The 10,000-nt window shown below is 45.5% G+C and overlaps 1 long non-coding RNA gene across 1 annotated transcript in view; it reads right to left on the bottom strand.

The window, feature by feature from the left end:
• LOC139750733 (uncharacterized) overlaps positions 1 to 10,000 on the bottom strand; it is a 289,670-nt gene that overhangs the window by 677 nt on the left and 278,993 nt on the right. The window lies entirely within an intron of this gene.

Here is a 10,000-nt window from a genome sequence, read left to right as displayed (position 1 = left end):
TTTGTTTGCAAATAATGAAAGAAAAGCGTTTATTGTGTCATTCGCAGAAGACGAAAGAGCTGTTGCGAAAGAGAAAATGGAAGGGATATGGTTATAAAAAATGGGAAGTTTCGTCGTATAGAGAAGACGGAGGAGGGGTGTTTGTCCCCCACAGAAAAGAGAGTGTATGTGAAATGTTGTCGTTCATAAGAAAAAAAAAAAAAACAGAAAAAGCTGTTTCAGACGTTCATAGAAAACAGGAGTAAGGTGTCTTCATTAATCACAGAAAATGGGATGAGAGTTTTTCCATATCAAGGGAATGACTGGCATTATTCTGTTCAACAGAAAGGGTGGGGGGGTGGGGGTGTTGGGGGTGGGGGTGGTCTCATAGCAAGGCTCAAGGCTAGGCTGTGGGGACGGGCCACCCTAGCTAGGTTGTGGGGACGGGCCACCCTAGCTAGGTTGTGGGGACGGGCCACCCTAGCTAGGTTGTGGGGACGGGCCACCCTAGCTAGGTTGTGGGGACGGGCCACCCTAGCTAGGTTGTGGGGACGGGCCACCCTAGCTAGGTTGTGGGGACGGGCCACCCTGGCTAGGTTGTGGGGACGGGCCGCCCTGGCTAGGTTGTGGGGACGGGCCACCCTGGCTAGGTTGTGGGGACGGGCCACCCTAGCTAGGTTGTGGGGACGGGCCACCCTAGCTAGGCTACCCCTACAACAACCATTACCACCCTAACAACAACCATTACTACCCCTACAATAACCATTACCACCCCTACAACAACCATTACAACCCCTACAACAACCGTTAGTTCCCCACAAAAACCACAAGAAAAACTAACACAATTACCACTACAACTGCGCTAACTACAACAACAACAACCACTACCACAATCATCATGAGGCAAAACAACCGCCATCAACAACCACCACCACTACAACCACTATCAACCAATACCAGCTACCACCACTTTCAACCACAACCCAACAACACAACAGCCACCACTATCATAACCCTGTCACCTTACAAGACCAGCCACCCACAACCGTCAACCACAACAAATCTCCTGTACCATTACTCACAACCACCATCATGACAACCAGTAACAACCACCTACAACCACTACAACCAACCACCTACAACCACTACAACCAACCACCCACAACCACTACAACCAACCACCCACAACCACTACAACCAACCACCTACAACCACTACAACCAACCACCCACAACCACTACAACCAACCACCCACAACCACTACAACCAACCACCTACAACCACTACAACCAACCACCCACAACCACTACAACCAACCACCCACAACCACTACAACCAACCACCCACAACCACTACAACCAACCTCCATATCAACCACCACCACCATCTGTAACAACAACAACAACTCCCCAACCAACATCATCAACAACAACAACCATAACTACCCCTAAAACAACCATCCAATAACAACCCATCACCACCCACCCCAACAACCATCGTTAACAACCACGATCACACAACCACCCGTTAACCATCAACCACAACAATACAACTACCACCACTTACAACTGCCACCACCACACCACCACCAACAACAACAACAAACAACAACAAGAGCCATCGCCACCTACAACCCCCATCCCTCGCCTCCTCTATTATCACCCCCATTAGCCGGTGGAAGTAATCTTAAAAATGACTTCTGTAAAATGGCGCCATGCATACTTATAGCGGCTTTAACGCCGCGTTTGGCCTCCCGGATCTCTTAAAATATGGCGCCGGCATGACCATTATTGCGGTTAGAGTAATTAAAACAAGGACCGTCTCCGGAGGCGTGGCCGCGCGCCCCCGGCCGCGTCTTCGGCTCCAGCCCCAGTTTGGCCGCCATCTTCGGCCCCCCCCCCCCCGGACGCTCATCCTTCGCCCAGTTCGAACGGCGGCTCTGGGAAAAGTTTTTTTTTTTCTTCTTCTTCTTCTTCTTCTTCCATCCCACAGAAGGAGATGTATGGAGGCAAATGTGATCTAATTCCCCGCGGGTAATTTTCATGATACATCAAGGGATTACAGTGTTGGGAACCCGGGTTAAGAGATGTGGACGAGAGGGGTGGGTGGACGGGGGTGAGGGGGAGTCCCCTCCTTGCCCCTCGCCCCCCCAAGACACGTAATGAAGAAGGAGCAGTAAGGCATCACCTCGAGTGCCTCTGTATGTGTCACGTCGGCCGACACAGTGTCCGGGGGTCCTCGCGCAACGCCAGCGGGTGGGTCGTCTGTGTATGGTGGGTGGGTGGCAGAAGATATGGCCATCTGAGGGAATGCGATGAGATGGCTTGTGGGGGGAGGGGGCTGTTGTTGTGTTGGGGGAGGGGGGGCTGTGTGTGGGGGGATGGGGGCTGTGTGGGGGGGATGGGGGCTGTGTGCGGGGGGAAGATAATGACATGCTTAAGGAAGGGTGAGGGGTAGGGGGCGTTGTGCCATCCTTAATCATGATTCTCCTCCTCTTCCCCCTCCCATTTCTTCCTTCCCCTACACTTCTCCTCCTCCTCCTTCTCCTCCTCACAGTGTCTGGCTCTCCCCCGCCTTCCTCACTTCCACTCACCTTTCCTCATTTTCTTTCTTCTTCATTTTCTTCTCACAGTATGTGTCTCACCTCATTAACTTTGATATCTCTCTTGTTCTTCCATTATCGTCTCCACTCCCCTCACTCTGTGCTCCCAGCTCCTCCACTCCCCTCACTATGTCTCCAACTCTCCTCACTGTGTCTCCAACTACTCTACTTCCCCTCACTGCGTGTTCCCAACTGCTCCACTCCCCTCACTCTGTATCCCCAGCTCCTCTAATCCTCTCACTGTATGTCCCTAGCACCTCCATTCCCCTCACTGTGTCCCCAGCTCCTCTACTCCCCTCACTGTGTCCCCAGCTCCTCCACACCCCTTACTGTGTGCCCCTAGCTTCTCCACTCCCCTTATTATGTGTTTCCAGGTTATCCACTCCCCTCAGTGTGTGACCCCACCTCCTCCACTCCACTCACTGTGTCTCCCTGGCTCCTCCAGTCTCCTCACTGCCCTCCACTTCCCTCACTCTGCCTCACTGCCTCCTCACTCTCGCTCTATATACCTCACTCACAACCCCTCATCAACCGCCCCTCATAGCCCTAAAAAAATCATATTACGATGTCAGGTAATGAGTGGTGTGATAATGAGGCCCCTCACAACGAGAGATAGAGAGAGCCATTGTCGACAATGTTGAGTTGGGACTTGCAAGACGAAAATGACCTGTGTGTTTTTACGGTCACCAACAAAGCCAGATGAGGAAACTTGAAGCTGGACGAAAGGCTAAGTCAGAAGTAATTTGTGAGTATATTTAAAGGGACGAGAGACACCGATTGTCATATTGTATCTCCCCTGATGATGTGATTATTACACGAAAGTGCACTTGGGAACTTATCATGTTTCATTTCACCGTGGCCTCATAGGAATATATATATATATATATATATATATATATATATATATATATATATATATATATATATATATATATATATTATCCCTGGGGATAGGGGAGAAAGAATACTTCCCACGTATTCCCTGCGTGTCGTAGAAGGCGACTAAAAGGGGAGGGAGCGGGGGGCTGGAAATCCTCCCCTCTCTATTTTTTTAATTTTTCCAAAAGAAGGAACAGAGAAGGGGGCCAGGTGAGGATATTCCCTCAAAGGCCCAGTCCTCTGTTCTTAACGCTACCTCGCTAATGCGGGAAATGGCGAATAGTTTGAAAGAAAGAAAAGAATATATATATATATATATATATATATATATATATATATATATATATATATATATATATATATATATATATATATGATGTGCCAGTTAGTTGAAGGAATTTTATAAAAATTCTCTGCAACATATGCAAAAGACACCAAGTGAATATTAAAAGAGAGACTCGAGAGTGTTTGGGTCAAGGATGTAAACAATCTGGCCCACAGGGTGGGGACCAGGGGGGGGGGGAGACTGACACATGCAAAGGAAAACTTCACAAATGGACAAGAATAGTTCCAGATGAAGCCACTGTACATGGGAAGTATGCGGATGTGTGTGTGTGACGTCAGAGAACAACAGTATGGTGGGACAAGTAAGATATGTGGCAGACTTTCCTTAAGGCAGAGTCTCGTCGTAGGTACTCGTAGGTAGGTAGGTAGGTAGGTCGGTTGGTGGGTAGGTCAGTCAGTAGGTTGGTCCGTCGGTTAAAAGATAGGTAGATAAGTAGGTAGGTACATACATAAGTAGATTCTCATAAGTAGGTAAGTAGGTAGATAGGTAGATAGGTAGGGAGATACTTGTGTAAGTAGGTAGATACTCTCCCTCCCTCTCTACCTCTCCCTAACTCCCCCTCACTCTCCCTTCACTCCTCTCCCAACACTCTCCCTCTCCAGAAGTTCTAACAAGAAGAATAAGTTCCTGTGTGGTGGGGGGAAAAAATATTCGCCCGGACATTTGCATTTGTTTCAGCTAACACCCGAATTTTTAATGTTATAATTAATCTAAGCAGGGAATTAGCCTCGCATGAATCATATGCTTCCCTCATGCATATGGAGCAGGGGAGGGGAAGTTAGGGGGCGCCTCCCTTAGGGCAGGGTGGAGGGGGGGGTAAGGGGTGGGGGGAAGCGACGGGGAAAAATTCCCAGGGTGAAGTAAGTAGGTGTAGAGAAAAATCATAATGTGTAGGGAATTAATTAGTGTTTAGGGAGAGAAATGGTGGGGGGAGGGGGGGGAGTGAGGGAAAGTTTGGGGAAAAAAATGGGGGAAATGAGTGGAAGTGGGGTAAAAATTAGGGGAAATGGACAAGAGGGATGATAAGAATACGTTGCCAGGTGGAGGGTAAATGGAAGGTCAGGGACACAGGGGAAATTAGGGCAAATTTAAGTACCATTGATATCAAAATCATTATAATCATTATCAATACTATTACTATTATCATAATTATCATTATTTTCCAAAAACGGAGGAAAAGGTTGAGTGAGAATGTCTCCTCGAAGGCTCAGGCGAGGGTGTCTGAATGTGTGTGGACGTCACCACAATGAGACGAAGGGATGAGATAGGAAATGTGTCTGGAAGGAGAAACCTGGATGTGTTACTGCTGGGTGACACTAAACTCAAGGGGAAGAGGTGGGAAAAGCGTAGCAACAACGTGGTGGGTGAGTGAAGGTCATTCACGAAGAGAGGAAAGAGACTAGGCGACAGGAGAGCACCCCTGAGGAACACCTCTGCGGATGGGACAAGAGAGAGACGTTGCGCCGTCACCATCTACAGCAATGGGTCGACCACAGCGGATGCTATGCAGCAGGGAATAGATGGGAGCAGAAGAAAAACAAAAGGATGAAGTTTAGAAAGAAGAGACTTAGGCCACACCCTGTCAAGTGCTGAGGGCTGCGACAGAAGATTCACCAAAGTCCCTGTGAGAGACACGGAGAGAAAGGACTTTGAGCGACACAGTAAATCTCCTGTGGACTTTGCACTACCCTAGCCAAATGTTATGTGTACGAAGGGAGTGTGTGAGAGTGAGGATGGAGTGCTGTCGATCCATACGTATAAAAAAGCAAATGGAAAAAGGGACAGCGATCCGGGCCTGGAAAGAGAGTACGTGACAAACGGCGCGGTGCCAGCTCACTGCTCCGCTGCTTATCCCTCCCGAAACCCAGGTGGAAGTACCTCCTCCATGGTTGATGGTTGCTTGTCATTCATTACTACTAATCCATGGATAGCCATGCGTTACCTGCAGTGTTTACAGGTTGCTTACATGTGCTGAGATGTGGGATGTGGGCAAGTGGAAAAAGATAGAGAGTGATGGGATGAGGAAAGCAAACTTCAAAGGGAAAAAGAGATTTACTTGCGTGGCATCTGCAGGGAAGGAGCGCGAATGATTGAAAGGTGTGCTAGAGAAAGTGTCAGGGGGTCAAAAGGAAGGCACGCGAGCCGGAAAAGTCAGCAAGTGAGAGACGGGATAAGAGAATATCGCTTAAGCATAAGATATATTTAGTAATGTGAGTAGTATGAAGATAACTAGAGAATAAATGGGATATGTGAGTGAGGGGAGAAGATGGGTAAGTAGTAACAGGCACACAATAGGTGAAAAAGAGATAGATAGGGTATTATGAAGGTTGGTGAATGTGTTAGATGAGAATAGAGGATCTGGCGTGTTTGTATTGAGGTGGCACGTGGAGTGAGAGAGTCCTGGCGAATGGTATGATGAAAGAAGAGGAGGCAGTAACAACCTTGCGTGAGATGAAGTGTGGAAAAGCGGCAGGAGTGGATGGGATTGCAGTTGAGCTTCCCAAGAAAGTGGGTGACTCTTGTTGATTTGTTAGTCATGCCATCCAACATTTGTATAGCCCATGGTGAGGTGCCTGAAGACTGGCGGAACCCATGTATAGAGCCCCTATATAAAGGCAAGAGGGACAGAGGTGAACGCTGGAATTTCGGAGACAGAAGTCCTTAGTATACCTGATAAGGTGTATGAGGGAGTGATGACTGAGAGGATGGTGGTGTACACAAAATATCAGACTGGGAAGAAACGGTGTGGCTTCAGGAGAGGTAGAGTGTGTGTGTGGACCAACTGTTGGCTTTGAAGAGCTTAAGAAATACTTGAATGAGGAGAAAGAACTGTATGTGGCATTTATGGATCTGGAGGAGGCGTGTGATAGGTTTGAGAGAAAGGCCTTGTGCTAGGAATGTATTGGGTACATGGAAAGCTAGTGAATGCAACGAATAGTTCTGACTAGGATAGTAAAGCACCTGTGCAAATAGAAAAGGAGAAGGTTGAGTAGTTGCCAGTGAAGGTGGGTCTGCGTCAAGAATGTGCATTGTGACTGTAGTTGTTTGATCTATGTATGAACTGGGTAGTTAGGGAGTTGAATGCAAGGTCTTAGAGCAAAGGCAGGTCTGTTATGTACTAGGAGTTGTGGGAAGATATGGAAGATGCATTAACTGCTGTTTGCAGATGATATGGTTCTGGTGGCAGACTCCAGAGAGGAACCCCAGAAACTGGTGCTAAGTTTGAGATAGAATTTGACACAGTGTGAAAGTTTGAGAGAGATTGTGAAAGGAGAAAGTTTAGAGTAAATGCAAACAAAAGTAAGATATCGAAGTGCAGCAGTGGGACGAGACAGGATGATGTGTATGTACGTTTGAATGGGAAGGACCTGGAGGAAGTGGAGTGATTCAGGTATGCGGGAGTGGACGTGACAGCAAGTGGAACCACGGGATAGTGAGGTCGGGAGATGGTGCTCAGGTCCTGTGTTTATCAAAGAACGTATGAGAGTTGAGTTCATTGTTTGCTAGGGTAAAGATGGGCATGTTTGAAGGTGTAGAAGTCCCGCCAGTAATGCACGAATGCGAGTCTTAGGCCGTAAACGCAAAAAGAATGGAAGAAATTCGACGTGTTAGAAGTAATATGCCAGGGGAAGATATGTGGGTTGGTGTGAGCTGATTATTTAAGGACTGCCTTTAAGAGAGAGGTTTTGTAGTAAGCGAAGAATGATTGAGAGCTGCTAAGATGGTTCGAACACATGGAGAGGATGAGTGAGGAGAGACCGACTGAGAGGATCTATGTGTCAAATGAAAAGAGGTTAGGGAGGCTTTGAGGCATCGGGGCCTAAACATTCAGGAGGGTGAGAGGCAAGCATGGGATAAAATGAGTTGGTTCATTATGGTATCTTGGGTGCATCATGCTGCAGCGGAATTATACATAAAGCAATAGCTTGAACAATAAATGTGTAAAACCTAAGTTGAATAACAAATGAAGAATATGTGATGAATGGAGGGATTAGTCTATAAACAGCCATATGAAGATGAATAACTTTGTAAACAGAGTAAGGTTGAATAACGGTCTGCATATCTTTCTTTACTTCAAGTTCCATTAATCTACTTTTCAGAAGCAACATTGTTTTCCTTCTAGAATACTATTTCTTTTTCGTGTACTCGAACGATAAGGTTTCTTAACCCACGATAAAGAAAGAATGAAAAAAAAAGAAAAAAAGGTGGGAGCATTCACCATCCAAACCTAGTCTGTCACAAAACTCCATGTCACAAGGACAAAATTACAATCCAACATAACAATAATCAAACAAATCTTATCATATCTTTCGATCAAATGATTATTTCAATATCAAAACAAGGTTCACGAGATAGGTTAGGTTAGGTTAGGTTTAGTGGTTATGTTAGGTTATTGAGTTAGGTTAGGCTAGGTTGTTTAGTTAGGCTAGGCTAGGCTAGGTTAGGTTAGGTTAGGCTAGGTTAGGTTAGGTTGTTACGTTACGTTATGTTATGCTAGGTTAGGTTGTTTGGTTAGGTTGTTACGTTACGTTATGTTATGCTAGGTTAGGTTGTTTGGTTAGGTTGTTAAGTTACGTTAGTTATGCTAGGTTAGGTTGTTTGGTTCATCTAATGTAACAGGATTTTGTCTTCGTCGACTTTCATCACCAGAGCGTTTGTTGACATATGTCGAAAGGAGGAATTTACCCGATATTGCTAATATTTTTTTTGTGTGTGTAGATATGTATATGTGAATATATATGTGGAAAGCCATTTTCTTCGAATAGTTGGAGCCAGAATGGTATCTTATGGTAGAAAAAATTGCCTTAGGTAGATATGTCCAAGAAATGGGAAATAATGGAGAGTTATGGACCAAAGTGGCATGCTATTTCGTGTGTGCGGGGCGGCGACGAAAATGGATGAAGGCAACAAGTATGAATATGTACGTGTATATATGTAAATGTTTGTGTATGTATATGTATGTATACGATGAAATGTATATTTATGTATATGTGCGTGTATGGGCGTTTATGTATATACATGTGTCTGTGGGTGGGTTGGGCCATTCCTCGTCTGTTTCCTTGCGCTACCTCGCTAACGCGGGAGACGGCGGTTAAGTATAATAAATAAATAAATAAATAAATAAATAAATATATATATATATATATATATATATATATATATATATATATAACTAAAATCACCAATATAACAAATGGCTGGTAAAATGAATCAATGAAGGAACTGGTAATTTATACTTGTGTTGAAAGGTTAACGCGGGAAACAAGTAACAGATAAATGGAAAAAAAAAGAAAGTGAATAAAGGAAGTAAACAGAGGAATTATTAAATTACGGACAAGAATATGACATTAAACCTGAACAAAAACAAATGAACAGCGCAGCCATACAGAGAGAGAGAGAGAGAGAGAGAGAGAGAGAGAGAGAGAGAGAGAGAGAGAGAGAGAGAGAGAGAGAGAGAGACTAGTGTAGCATCATGAGGAAAACTGAATATGCGGAAAAAAGAATACTACAGCAAGATCATCTTTAGAAAAAACAAAACAGAAGCAGACCGAGGTCAAACGTAGGGGAAAATAGAAGTGATGAGAAAATTATAAAAAAAAAAACAACGAAGACAACTGAAAGGGAGGCAAGATCACGCGGAGCCAAACAAATGAGCAACGGTTAATGATGATGATGATGATGATGATGATGATGAAACGATAACAAGGGAATAATGGAAACACTGATCAGAAGGTGAACACGGGAGGATAAGGCGAAAGACTTTTGCAATTATTGATGAGGCATTAGCCAGATGCGCCGCCAGGGCCGTGAGAGTTAGAGATTACCGCTGTTATGAGGCTTCAATATCTTGACTCGGTTTCTTCATTACTCCGGCAGCGTCGGTTACAAGGGGTTCTAGTCGCTATCTTGTAATCACCCCGTGTAATAAACGGAGTACTTCCTCGCTCGTAGAAATGCGCGATCGGATTCAAAGGTGATTAAATCCTCTAGAGACGGGATTAAACTCCACGTATAATGGCGCGAAACGCATCGGATCTCGCCATTATCATCAAGTAACTTTTAATTACAGGCATTTCCAGGGCGTTTATTTTCTTAATGAGCGGCTGTTCACAGCCGCCGAACTTATCAGAGTCGAGTGGGGTGACCTGCCCGGGAGCAACGGCACTCCGGGGAAATCACACAGCTCGGGCTGG

The sequence above is a fragment of the Panulirus ornatus genome, chromosome 10, assembly GCF_036320965.1.
Source record: "Panulirus ornatus isolate Po-2019 chromosome 10, ASM3632096v1, whole genome shotgun sequence".
NCBI classification, from domain to species: Eukaryota; Metazoa; Arthropoda; class Malacostraca; order Decapoda; family Palinuridae; genus Panulirus; species Panulirus ornatus.
Note: the sequence above shows the minus strand (reverse complement) of the source record. Positions and strands in the feature narration are given on the sequence as shown.